The following is a 13,783-nucleotide window of genomic DNA, read 5'->3' as shown; positions in this document are numbered from 1 at the left end:
TTCCCTTCTGAGGCCCTGCCTGCCCCATCATAAAATGACATCTGGATTGGGGAGGGTGGGATCCTGGAGGGAACACGTTCTGGGCTGGCAAAGCATAAAATTCTGGGCAGGGAGAACATTCCCCCTTACTCAAAATAACGGCCTGAGATTTTTTACATCCACCTGGGAGACCAGACTTTTGTTTCACATCTCACGTAAAAGACAATACCACCCCCTCAGTAATCCAGAGTGTTGCTGATTCCCTAGATTATTCTGAAGCAGAACTTGAACCCGCAACCTCTTTACTTGGATGCAGGAGAGTGTTACCCATTGAGCTAAGCTGATACTGCTGACTGTCCTCCTCTGTACGTATATCCTGATGCTTCAGTGACAATTTTCTGAAGGAGAAAAATAACAGTGCGATGTTTTAAATGTGAAGGAGTGCCAAAGGCGGCAAATCTAGTCTAATCTAATCTCAAACCCCTGACATTTAAATCGAAAGCATGCCTGAAACCTTGATCAACTGCCATTGTGAAGCCTGGTGAAATGAGAATCACCTGAGGCCTCTCAATTAATTATACCTGCTTCTTGGAATAAACACAAATTTTCACATTCTCGCCTCTCCCCTGTAATCACTCAAATCTTGCAGTCTACCATTATCCACGCTCCAATGGTTTGCCTTCTTGAATTTACTAAGAACGGAAGGAGGCCATTCAGCCCCTCAAGCCTGTTCCATCATTCAATTAGATCATGGCTGATTTGTTCTTCAACTGCATTTATCCATGTTGACATCATACCCAGCAATATCCTTGCCTGATTAAAAACCTAACAATCTCAGTTTTGAAATTTTCTATTGACCACTCCCCCCCCTCCCTCAGCCTCAACAGACATTTCGGGGAGAGAGTTCCAGATTTCCACTCCCCTTTGTGTGAAGGACTGCTTCCTGACATCACCCCTGAACAGACTAGCTTTAATTTCAAGGTTATGTCCCCTTGTTCCTGCACCAGATGAAATAGTTTCACTTTCTCTCCACCCTATCAAATCCTTTAATCATTTAAAATGCCTCAACAACAAGCTCGGCACCATCCAGGACAAAGCTTGATTGACACCCCATCCACCACCTCCAACATTCACTCCCTCCACCACCAACACACAGTGTACACCATCAAAGGATGCACTGCAGGAACTCACCGAGGCTCCTTGGACAGCATTTTCAGAACCTGTGAACTCTATCACCTCGAAGGCCAAAGACAACAGATGCACAGGACCACCAAGTTCCCCTCCAAACAACCTACTATCCTGATTTAGAAGCAAATCAATCTCCTTCACTGTCACTTGGTCAAAATCCTGGGCATTTGTTACCCATCCCTAATTGACCTTGAACTGAGTGATTTGCACAGCCAGTTCGGAGAGTGTTCAAGAATCATCCACCAATGCAGTGGTCTGGAGTCAAGTGTCGGCCAGACCAGGTAAAGGTGGCAGATATCCTTCCCTAAAGGACATTGGATGGATTTTTATGACAATTACTAAGACTAGCTTTCCATTCCAGACTTTTTATGAATTGAATTTAAATTTCACCAGAACACCAAGCTAATAACTGGGCCCAACCAGAGCTTTATATAACACCAACAATTTCCACCCCTTTGTACTCCATCGCTCTGGAGATAAAGGCCAATATTTTATCTGTCTGAATCCAGAGTTTTCTGTGAGCTCTCACCTTATGATTCATCCCACCAACGCACATCCACCCACAGTTCTTCACCTTTTATTGGTGAGAAGAGCTGCATCGAATTCTGGAACTGGATTTTCCCAAGAATGTACCAAATGCACCCAAATGCAAACCCTCCACCAACAGCGTCCGGCTGAGCAACATTATTCCAGAAACGGCACAGGAGGGTCTAAATTCATTGATACCTCAAATGGGGCAGAGTGTAGAAATGTGTCACACAATCCTTCAGGATTGACTCTTGTGAGGACAAAATTAATTGGTTATTGGGACTCATTGGGCGGGATCCTGCGGTCCGCCAGCCGTGTGTTCCTCGGCGGCACATCCCCACTAAGAGCGGGATTCTCCTTTCCCGGCATCTCCCATTGTGGCCACCCCTCGTCGCCGGGACACCCGCAGGCGTGGGTGCGCTGCCGGCGGAACAAAGAATCTCGTTGACGGGAAACCCCACCCATTATCTTTAATACCTGGAGCTATGGGAACCTTGGCCTGGAGGCATAACTCACATAGTCAGGGCTGCCACCAACTTTGGCCAGAATCGAGACCCATAGGCAAGTCAGAGGGAGTTTGGGGAACGAGGACAAGCCAGTATTGGTTCATAGATCTGGATTTTTAAAATTCATTCATGGGATGTGGGCGTCGCTGGCCAGGCCAGCATTTATTGCCCATCCCTAATTGTCCTTGAACTGAGTGGCTTGCTAGGCCATTGCAGAGAGTAATTAAGAGTCAAACACATTGTTGTGGTTGGGCCTGGAGTCACATGTAGACCAGACCAGGTAAGATTTCCTTCCGTGAAAGACATGAATGAACCAGATGGGTTTTTATGACAATCTACAATGGTTTCAGGGGTACTATTAGACTTTTAATTCCAGATTTTTATTGAATACAAATTTCCCCATCTGCCATGGTAAGATTCAAACCCAGGCCCCTGGAGGATTATCCTGGGTTTCTGAATTACTAGTCGATTGAAAATACCACTGCACCACTGCCTCTCCTGAACCAGCAGCTCACAGGTTTGAGAGCCACGCCACGTATTTGAGGATATAATTCAGGTTGTTATTCCTGAGGTGCCGTCTTTCAGATGAGAGATTAAACTGATGTCTAAACTACACTCTCAGGCGGACATTAAAAAGTTCAATAGCAGCATTTTGATGAAGAACAGAGGTGTTTCCACTCCCCTCCCCTTGGCAGCTCCACAGGTCCCCCATGTCCCACTGCCACTACCTCCCAGATACCTGTCACACTCCTCCCTCTGCACACCCCGCCACTTACCTGACCAGACCCCAGTGTTGGGGGCGGAGGAGTGGGGGTTCCTTGGTTGGTGGGTTCCTTTTATTTGATTATTATCCTTTTGACAGCTGTCATGAGGCAAAGCTGTTGGTGGTGTGGGTGCATGTAAAGCCCAACTCGCCTGCATGATGCCATTGGATCTACCTCCTGGATTCTGTTTTTACCATGTGTCGAAAAATATGGCGAGAAAAGCTTTCAGTGCAACTGGCAGGCTACACATCGCTTTTCCCGCCTGCGTTGACATATAGGGCGGAATTATCTGACTGAAAACTGGTGCGTTTCCCCCAAGAAACACAGATAGGAGGTTTTCTGTCAGATCTTCTGACACTTTGTCAGAAAAAGTTCAGTGGGCGTATTTTCTGCCGTCACCCTGGTGGGGTGGGGCCTCTTAGAACCGGCAAGCCCAGCTACACAGAGATTGGGGCGCCACCTTTAAAGGGCTCTCCAATCAGCGAGAACACTGAGCTCCTTCCCTCCCCCCCAACCCCACAGCCATGGAGGACCTCCCCCAAAAGCTGTCTTGAGACTGTTCCTCCCAGACGGTCTTGATCCATTGCAGTTCGCCTATCATCGCAAACGGTCCACAGCACTTGCTGGCCCTACAATCAATACTCAAACATCTCGACAACAAGGACACCTACGCCAGACTGTTGTTCATACTCCACAGCTCCTCCTTCAACACCATTACCCCGACAAGACTAATAAGCAAACTCTGTAATCTTTGACATGACCACTGCCTGTGCAGCTGGATCCTTGACTTCCTCACCAACAGACCGCAATCTGTCAGGATAGGCAACAGCACTTCCTCCACAATAGTCCTCAACACCGGGGCCTCGCAAGGATGTGTGCTCAGTGCTCTACTGTACTCCTTATACACACATGACTGTGTGACAAGATTAAACTCCAATTCAATCTATAAGTTTGCGGACGATATGACTTTCGTGGGTCGTATATCAAACAACGAGTCAGACTACAGAAGGGAGATAGATCACTTGGTTGCATGGTGTACCAAAACTAACCTCTCTCTATATGTCAACAAAACCAGAAACTGATCATCGACTTCAGGAAGCATAGCAAGACACACCCCCCATCTACATCAATGGCTCCGAAGGTAGTCGATAGAACATACAGTGCAGAAGGAGGCCATTCGGCCCATCAAGTCTGCACCAACCCACTTAAGCCCTCACTTCCACCCTATCCCCGTAACCCAATAACTCCTCCTAACCTTTTTGGTCACGAAGAGCAATTTATCATGGCCAATCCACCTAACCTGTACGTCTTTGGACTGTGGGAGGAAACCAGAGCACCCGGAGGAAACCCACGCACACACGGGGAGAACGTGCAGACTCCACACCGACAGTGACCCAGCGGGGAATCGAACCTGGGACCCTGGCACTGTGAAGCCACAGTGCTATCCACTTGTGCTGCCATGCTGCCCAATAGCTTTAAGTTTCTGTGGGTCACCATTACCAATAGTCTGTCCTGGTCCACTCACATTGATGCAACAGTCAAGAAAGCCCAACAATATCTCTACTTCCTTTGGAAGCTAAAGAAATTTGGCATGTCTGCACAACTCTCACAAACTTCTACAGATGTGCGATAGAGAGCATCCTTTCCAGCTGCATCACAGCCTGGTATGGCAACTGCTCTGCCCAATATCGCAAGAAACTGCAGAGTGTGGTGAACTCAGCCCAACGCATCACACAAGCTTGCCACCCTCGCATTGATTCTGTCTACACCTCCCTCTGCCTCAGGAAGGCAGACAGCATTGTCAGAGATCCCTCACAACCAAGCTCTGCCCTCTTCCAGATCCTTCCATCAGGCAGAAGATACAGAAGTCTGAAGACCTGCACATCCAGACATAGGAACAGCTTCTTCCCCACAGCTACTAGACTCCTCAACAACTCTCCATCGGACTGATCTGTTCCCTGTAAGACACTATTCATGACGCCCTATGCTGTTCTTGCTCATGTCTTTTTGCTTTGATTAGCCCTTGTTCCACACTGTAACCAATTACTTATTTATCAATGTACTTTTCGATTATTCTTTTTGTCTACTGTGTACGTACTGTATACATTCCCTTGCCTGCAGAAAAATACTTTTCACTGCACTTTGGTACGTGTGACAATCATTCAATTAATCAATCAATTACCACGGAAGTATCGGGCAGGGGGGGGGAAGGGGTCTCTCCCCCCTCCAGCCCGCCCCGCGCTTTCTCCGGCACGCACCCCTCTTTCTCTCCACCACACATAAGTGTAAGCCCCCATCCTCAAATGGAGAATGGTTTCCCCCCTCTCAGTACCCCCTCTCAGTGTCCTTTGGCAATGCCCCCAGCAGTGCCCAAGGGGCAGTGTCAGGGGGCAATGTCAGGGTGAAATGCCTAGCCTCAGCCCTCAACCCTGGGCTTTCAGGCACCTCCGTAGCCCCTGCGTGGTCATCACGATTGGTTAGTGATTTGCCCCAGCATGACATCATGTCACCAGGGAGAAATATCATATGGGGCTGGTTGGTATGGCGTAAAACCATTTAATTATATGTAAATACGTAATTATATGTAACGTCACTTAAATTAATGAAAATCAGGTTCACAGCTGGGTAATCATGTGGGGAACCGAGAAGATCCCAATACGAGATCTCACTGGCGCAAATCCCATTATGCCCTTTAGGGGGCGGCACAGTGACATGGTGGTTAGCACTGCTGCCTCACAGGGCTAGGGACCTGGGTTCAATTCCAGCCTTGGGTGACTGTCTGTGTGGAGTTTGTACGTTCTCTCCATGCCTGCATGGTTTCCTCTGGGTATTCTGCATTGTAGGGATTCGATGATTTAACAGCCATAATGGGATTTGAGCGCGCATCAATAGTCATAAATTGAGAAAATTCTGTCTTTTATCTTTAAATATTGCCACTAAAGTTGGTCGCTTAATTTTGTGCCCTCATGGGCCTCGCATGGAATATGAGCAAAATGACGTGGTGCATCCTAACGTAGGAACATTGGAAAGTGAGAGACCTTTCAGCCTAAGGATCAATGAGAGCACAGCTGGCCTCTGTCCTTTTTTTGGACGAGGGTTCCACTCTTCCACCACCCTTTGTGTGAAGACGTTTTTCCTAACTTCTCTTCTCAGTGATGTTGGGTCTGAATTTTAAATAATGTCCCCTTGTCCGGGACTCCCCCACATGGGCGGCACGGTAGCACAGTGGTTAGCACAGTTGCTTCACAGCTCCAGTGTCCCAGGTTCGATTCTCCGCTGGGTCACTGTCTGTGCGGAGTCTGGAAATTCTCCCCGTGTCTGTGTGGGTTCCTCCGGGTTCTCCGGTTTCCTCCCACAAGTCCCGAAGGACATGCTTGTTAGGTGAATTGGACACTCTGAATTCTCAGTGTATCCGAACAGGTGCTGGAATGTGGCGACTAGCGGATTTTCACAGTAACTTCATTGCATTGTTAATGTAGGCCTACTTGTGACATTAATAAAGATTATTATTATTAAAATAATGGTAAAAGTAAAAAGATAAGTCTTTGTTTCAGATGATTGTTTCTCGCACACCTTTCTTCAATTTAGGCTTCCAGTTCAAGATTTCTGTTTCCAACCTGTAATCACTGTAGATTTATTCATGAAGGCCCTGTCTTCTGAATCTTGCCCCTAGCTTGAAGTGTAGTGGTCCTCAGGTGAAACCACCACCAGTCAGCTCTCCTCCTCAAAGGGGAAAGCAGCCTGTGGTCATCTGGGACAATGGCATCTTTACCGTACCTAGATTCATTCAGGCCTCTGCAGTGTCAGAAATACAGCATCTTTTCTGGAGAGAAATGAAAGAGAAGGAAAGAGCAGATCCTTTTCTCTGAGTGGTCAGGAATCCACTGCTTCTCCTAGCCATCTGAAAATCATCCCACTCAAGACAGGATCCAATCACCGTCTATTACCAGGTAGAGTACAGCATTTTGGCCTACTCATTGGCCACCAGCCAACCAATTGAACCAATCTCTTTGGTGCCAAAAAGCCTGAGGTCTGCTGTGCAAAGGCAAGCATAGTGTTCTGATTTGTAATTTTTGAATTCCTCACTTGCCCTGCTTGATTCAAATATATATGTCCATTAAGCATCCACGGATCAGAATGATAACAGCAAAAATAAAGAGGAAATAAAAGAATCAACAAGAAGTGTCCTCACATCTTTCAAAGAACTGTCAAGCTGTCAAAGATATCCAGGGATTTAACTCTGCTGGGCTTTAAATTTAAAAAATGAGCTTGATAATTGACTGTGGGAGGCACGGTAACACAGTGGTTAGCACTGTTGCTTCACATTAGGGTTCCAGGTTCGATTCCCGGCTTGGGTTACTGTCTGTGCGGAGTCTGCACGTTCTCCCCGTGTCTGTGTGGGTTTCCTCCGGGTGCTCCAGTTTTGTCCTACTAGTTCTGAAAGACGTGCTTGAATTCTCCCTCTGTGTACCCAAACAGGCGCCGTAGTGTAGCGACTAGGGGATTTTCACAGTAACTTCATTGCAGTGTTAATGTAAGCTTGTGACACGAATAAAGATTATTATTATTACTCTGCTGAAATAAGTGAGAGAGCTATCATTAAAAGACTCATGTTGCATGATTGAATTTGTAACCTAACATTATCAAAGTGGGGTGCCTGTTAAGTGAGCAGTTCGATTGACAGATTCAGATTCAAGTGTCCATAGAAAGAATTGTTTATTTTCATAAGAAATTAGTTGTAGGAATGTTAATATATTGAACGGTTTTGTTTCACTGTTGTTTTTAAATAATGACATCATTAATAAATGTATAACTTTATTTTTATGTCAGCACAGCTCCTGAGGTTTACCCATGGTGGATACTAAGTGATTGGCATAGAGGAGGTAAAGGCAGGAGGTGGATTGTCAGGGCGATGGGTTGGCAGGGGAGCTTTAAAGTGCCATGGAGATGAGTGGGGTGCTGGGTTAGCATAGGGAATAAAAGGGTCTGGGGTGTGGGTGGAGGGGTACAAGGGCTATGAGGTGGGCAGATGGGCATGAGGTGTAACATGCTTGGATGGATGGAGCACATAGAATGTGTGGCAGGTGGTGGGGGGTGAGGGTTGGAGAGCCGTTTTTTGTTTTGTTCATCTTTCAAAGTGCCGAGCCCAGAGGCAGGCCTTCCACCCATTAGACCATAAGACGTGGGAGCAGAATTAGGCCATTCAGCCCATCGAGTCTGCTCCGCCATTCAACCATGGCTGGCATGTTTCTCATCCCCATGCTCCTGCCTTCTCCCAATAAGCCCTGAGCCCCTTATTAATCAAGAACCTATCTATCTCTGTCTTCAAGACACTCTGTGATTTGGCCTCCACAGCCTTCTGCGGCAAAGACTTCCACAGCTTCACCACCCTCTGGCTGAAGACATTTCTCCTCATCTCTGTTTTAAAGGATTGTCCCTTCAGTCTGATGTTGTGCCCTCAGGTTCTAGTTTTTCCTGCCAGTGGAAACATCCTCTCCATGTCTACTCTATCCAGGCCTCGCAGTATCCTGTAAGTTTCAATAAGATCCCCCCTCATCCTTCTAAACGCCCAATGAGTACAGACCCAGAGTCCTCAACCACTCCTCATATGACAAGCTGTTCATTCCAGGGATCATTCTTGAGAACCTCCTCTGGACCCTTTCCAAGGCCAGCCCATCCTTCTTTAGATACAGGGTGCAAAACTGCTCACAATACTCCAAATGGGGTCTGGCCAAAGCCTTATGCAGCCTCAGAACTACATCTCTGTTCTTGTATTCTAGGCCTCTGAACATAAATGCTAACATTGCATTTGCCTTCCTAACTGCCGACTGAACCTACACGTTAACCTTGAGAGAATAGGACCCTTAAGTCCCTTTGTGCTTCTGATTTCCTAAACCTTTTCCCATTTAGAAAATAGTCTATGTCTCCATTCTTCCTACCAAAGTGCATAACCTCACACATTCCCACATTGCATTCCACCTGCCACTTCTTTGCCCACTCTCCTAGCCTGTCCGAATCCCTCTGCAGCCTCCCCTGCTCCTCAATACGATCTGTCCTTCTGCATATCTTTGTATCATCTGCAAACTTAGCAACTGTGCCCTCAGCTCCTTCTTCCAGATCATCAATGTATATTATGAAAACTTGTGGTCCCAACACCGACCCCTGAGGCACACCACTAGTCACCGACTGCCATCCTGAAAAAGACCCTTTTCTCCCCATTCTCTGCCTTATGCCATTCAGTCAATCCCCTATCCATGCCAGTATCTTACCCTTAGCACCATGGGCTCTTAACGTATTTTACAACCTCCTATACGGCTCCTTGTCAAAAGCCTTCTGGAAATCTAAACAGATCTAAATCTCCTTTCTCTAACTTCCTTATTGCCTCCTCAAAAAATTCTAGCAGATTTATCAGGCATTATCTTCCCTTGACGAAGCCGTGCTGACTCAGTCCTATTTTATCATGCACTTCCAAGTACTCTACAATCTCATCTTTAATAATGGAGTCTATCTTACCAATGATTGAAGTCAGGCTAACCGGCCTATAATTTTCAATCTTTTGCCTCCCTCCCTTCTAAACAGTGGTGTTACATTCCAGTCCTCTGGGACCCTCTCTGCCTCCAGTGATTCCTGAAAGATCACTTCCAATGCCTCTACAATCTCCTGAGCTATCTCCTTTAGAATTCTGGAATGTAGTCCATCCGGTCTGGGTAATTTATCCACCTTTAGACCTTTCAGTTTCCCCAGAATCTTGTCCTTAGTGATGGCCACTACACCCACCTTTACCCCCTGATTCTCCTGAAGTTCTGGAATCCCACTGGTGTCTTCCATTGTGAAGACTGATACAAAATAACTATTCAGTTCCTCTGCCATTTCTTTGTTTCCTATTACTACTTCTCCAGCCTCATTTTCCAGTGGTCCAATGTCTATTCTTGACTCTCTTACTTTTATATTTTGAAAACAACCCTTGCTGTCTTCTTTTATATTACTAGCTAGCTTACACTCATATTTCATCTTCTCCCTCCTTATTACTTTTTTAGTTGTCCTCTGCTCGCTTTTAAAAGCTTCCCAATCCTCTGGCTTCCCACTAATCCTCGGCACCTTGTATGCTTTTTATTTGCTTTTATGCTGTCCTTGACTTCCCTCATCAGCCATGGATGCCTCGTCCTCTCCTTAGCATGTTTCCTCCTCCTTGCACGCCCGGTAGCCTCTACACTTGTTGCAGGGGTGGTGGGCCTGATTTATAATCTAGCCTGCCCCTTCCGGGCCTCTTTTGTCTGGGCTGGAGTGGCAGAACTGTGAAATGTCTGGGATCTGTGCTCCTGATCCAGGATTGAAAATTCGGACCTTGTGAATGAAGATGCATGTTCATTTGAACTCAATAACGATGAAGAAAAGTGTTCAGAGCGACCCAATCACCATGAAATGTGCGTAGACATTGGCATCTAAGCAACAACATCGTAGAAGCACCAAGGTGACAAAATTGAACTTTCCATTGGATGATAATGAGTTGTGATGGCTTCTGAGTTTTTCCAAAAGTGCAGAGAATTTATGTCAGCTTGTTTGACAGCTCCCCTTTAATTACCACCTTCCCTTTAAATTTCACTTACATGCAGTTCTCTGCTCCTATCCCTTGTATACTCCTGGGCTTATCCACATTAACAACATGACCTTAGGTATGGTTCTGACTGAACCAAGGAGGAGGACACCTTCGTCCCAGCACGGTTTAGTTTAATGCAAGTTGACGTATCGCTCCCATGCATCTTCAAAAGATCACCTGAGGAATGGTGCAAACGTTTTCTAAAAAAAAAATCAGTAACTTCAGCTTTACCTTTGAGTTTGAAAGACTGTTTATTTCAATACTGATTCTTGGTGTTGACAAAGCACAGTGGGGAACTGCAGTAAAAAGCAGCATGCTACTTTCAAAAATAATCTCGTCACTTTATAATTTAGCTGCCATTCTTATGCCACAAAAGAAACTCAGAAATATTTATTTTGCTGGATGCACATTCTCACATATTTATGGTGCTTGTTTGTCTTTTGTGTAATTATAAAAAAGCAACCTTTCGTTGAACATTCTGCAACCAGAAATCAGATTAGGAGAAGCACATTACGACCTTTAGTGACCTTTGTTGAATGAAGTGAATCTTTCAGGCTGTGCGCTCAGTTGCTATGTGTGTGGAAACCAACACTGATGCTAATTAGGCAGCACTGCTACATAAGTCCTTTAAGCTGTTCTGCTTACTAAGAATTGCCAACTCCTGGAGAGTATTGCAGGAGATTTCATCACGCGATTACCTACCAATGTGCTTCCCACCTTCGGTTGGACTACAAGTCAATCCTTGTGGTAATCGGTCAGTCATGGTGGCAAACAATTCCCACATTAAAATCACCATTGACCCCAATGACCATTGGCTGCTTTCCCCTTTGGGTATGGGGGTGGGGGGGAGAGCTAAGGATTGGTGATTTAACTCAAGGACCACCTCAGGCAAGGTTGAGAAGGCGGGGCCTTCATGAATAATCTCAGCCAGTACATGAATTAAACCCGTGTTGCTAGCCTCCCGAACCAGTCGTCCAGCCAACTGAGCTAAATCGAATACTCTGAAATAAAAACAGAAAATTCTGGATAAACTCAGCAAATCTGTGGAGAGAGAAATAGAGATAACGTTTCAAGTCCACATGATCCTTCTACAGAACTGTACGCTGCTCTATTTACCATCCTGTTTTTCCAGTTAAGATGCACATGTCTCATGGTTTCACTGAATCTAGAGAGATTGTTTTGCCCTGGCTGTCACCCTCAGGTGTGTCTCAGTGATTCATTTTTCCTTCTGGAGAGTTCCAGGACAATCTAAGAGTGTGGGCAGTACTTGGAATCCTGATTATGATGCTATTATGCTCCACAGAGACTCCAGCCCACCCACAGAAGAAAAGGTAGACTCTGTGCCTGAATGATGCATCCTATTATGCCCTTACAGGGAATGGTGGGAAGCCCAGGTTGCAAAAAGAACCGGGACTTGAGGCAGAGCCATGGTTTTGTGTGGGGATTATGTTCTGGAGGAGTTGGTCCTTGGAATTCATCAATCTCACACTGCAAATGAGTATGAATATGCAGCACAGATAATCAAATGGTGAAGCGTCGATCTGGAGCTTAATCTTTATACACGTGTAAGTTTCTATTTATAGAGACACACTTCACAAACATGTACTTCTAAACCCAACCAGAGTTAAAATCTGCTCCTATTTATAGGGGAACAAGTGAATCCCCAGTTAATGTCTTCCACCGAAATACAATTATACGCTCAATTAAAGCACAATTCATACATGGTACCATTGCGGATCTTTGAAAATAAAGTTGTGTTTAGTCCCACATCCCTGTATTTTGTCCACAACCCTGTCTGCTCCTCATCCTCAAGCATCGGTCCAACTCTCTTTTAAAGTTACTAATGGAATCAACTCCACCATCTTTTCAGTTGGAGCATTTCAGAACCTGACACCTCAGGTGAAAAAAATTATCTTTGTCTACCTTCTTGACCTTTTTTCAATGATTGTGAATCTATATCACCTGGTTAGTGGCCCATTCATCTATCTTCTGTTAAAATCTATCGTTATAGCACAGGAGGCCATTCAGTCCATCGTGTTTGTGGCCTCTCTCCGAATGAGCAAGTGACCTAGTGCCACGCCCTCACCTTATCCCCATAACCCTGCACATTCTCCATTTTCACCATCTTGAAATTCTCCTATGGGTCACCCCTTAAGCTTCTTTGTTTCACGGAACTTTTCCAACCTTTCTTCAATACTGAGATCCCTCATCCCTGATAACATCCTCTGGACACTTTCTAAGGCCTTTACATTATTCCTGAGTGTGGTGCCCAGAGTTACCCACATTACTGCAGCTGGGACCTTAGCAGTTGATTTAGGAAGTTCTAGAAACATCTCATTAGTTCTAGTGACAGAGGAATAAGAGTGGGCTGACAAATCAAATGACACAATTGTACACTATTGGTAAATTACCATAAATAGCAATAAGAGTATCCCAACCAAGCCTTTAAATTAGAGCATAAAGTAATCTAAAGTAACAATTAATGTTAATGGGAATATAAATGTCAACAGGAATAAAGTTGCAAACAATTATGCTGAAGCTGAGAAACAGTTTACGGAACATAAAATGCTTTAGAAACACATTAAATAATTGAGGAAACTTTAATGAGCCTATTGGCCCTCGTTAATATAAACAGCCAAACATCTTCATTATGCAAATCAATTGTGTAGAAGATTGTGTAATAGAGATTTACCAAACCTTGAAATTACTTAAAATAAATCTTGTGTCAACCTTGAGATTAGTGGAGGGAAAACAAAACAGCTTCTAGGGTTTGGACTCAAAGATAAACCCGTGATATCTTGCACAACTCGTTAATGCTGAACAATGAAGGTAAGAGTGGGGAAAAGCTATCTTTAATTGGAAAGGTAAACTATCTTTATTAACCATCTCTAGAATAGAAACTAACACAAAAAGCTTCAGAGTCAGCTACCATCACAGCTTGTGTGTGCTCTGGCAAGAATCATGGCTCATCGTGAGTCATCAAAGGGCTTGTGGGCATTCAGTAGTAATGCGATTATTGTTGTTTCTGGCCCAACGTTGTGTCAATGGTATGTCAATCGTATTATCAAAATCAACGATACATAGGTGAAAGGTATTGATTGATTAAGTACCTTGAGCACATATAAAGAAAGATTCTTGGTACCCCACCAGGTGCTGTCACCTCTCTCCTTTAATTTGTTGTGGAGATGCCGGCGTTGGACTGGGGTGAGCACAGTAAGAAG

The 13,783-nt window shown here is 45.1% G+C and overlaps 1 protein-coding gene across 5 annotated transcripts in view; it reads right to left on the bottom strand.

Annotated features, from left to right (window-relative positions):
• The window catches only part of syt1a (synaptotagmin Ia), an 870,875-nt gene that overhangs the window by 672,203 nt on the left and 184,889 nt on the right, over positions 1 to 13,783 (bottom strand). Inside the window, exon 2 of one of the 5 annotated variants that reach the window (XM_072484731.1) lies at positions 10,573 to 10,762. The exons of the other annotated variants lie outside the window; for them this stretch is intronic. The gene's annotated coding sequence lies outside the window, so the exon portion shown is untranslated. The remainder of the gene's footprint in view (positions 1 to 10,572; positions 10,763 to 13,783) is intronic. 5 annotated transcript variants of the gene reach the window in all.

Source organism: Scyliorhinus torazame, chromosome 19, assembly GCF_047496885.1.
Source record: "Scyliorhinus torazame isolate Kashiwa2021f chromosome 19, sScyTor2.1, whole genome shotgun sequence".
NCBI classification, from domain to species: Eukaryota; Metazoa; Chordata; class Chondrichthyes; order Carcharhiniformes; family Scyliorhinidae; genus Scyliorhinus; species Scyliorhinus torazame.
This window is presented reverse-complemented; position numbering and strand designations above follow the sequence as displayed.